We start from the raw sequence: 304 nt of genomic DNA, 5'->3' as shown, positions 1-304 counted from the left end.
GGCCCCCCGCCCGGCCGGCTGGCGTTGCACGGAGGATGAGGATGGAAACGACAGACAGGACGGAGGGAGGAGAGGAGCGGAGGGGGCGCCGGGCGGGCAGCGGTGCCGCGGCGGTGATGGATCATGCATACCTGGGTGATGGAGGACAATGTGGGTGACATTGTTGGTGAGAACTGTTTGGGGTGCTGCCTCCTGGTTTCGCCGCCCGCGGGGAGGGTGAGGGGGCTGAGCGGGACCCGGCGCCGGGGCGACGTGCTTAGGGCCGCCTGTCCCAGGGGGGCGTAGGAGGGCGGGCTGCCGGAGC

General features: G+C 71.4%; 1 protein-coding gene across 1 annotated transcript in view; it reads right to left on the bottom strand.

Annotated features, from left to right (window-relative positions):
- Positions 1-304, bottom strand: part of CRTC2 (CREB regulated transcription coactivator 2) — a 16,267-nt gene that overhangs the window by 2,864 nt on the left and 13,099 nt on the right.

Source organism: Alligator sinensis, unplaced genomic scaffold, assembly GCF_000455745.1.
Source record: "Alligator sinensis unplaced genomic scaffold, ASM45574v1 scaffold1165_1, whole genome shotgun sequence".
Classification (NCBI taxonomy): domain Eukaryota; kingdom Metazoa; phylum Chordata; order Crocodylia; family Alligatoridae; genus Alligator; species Alligator sinensis.
Note: the sequence above shows the minus strand (reverse complement) of the source record. Positions and strands in the feature narration are given on the sequence as shown.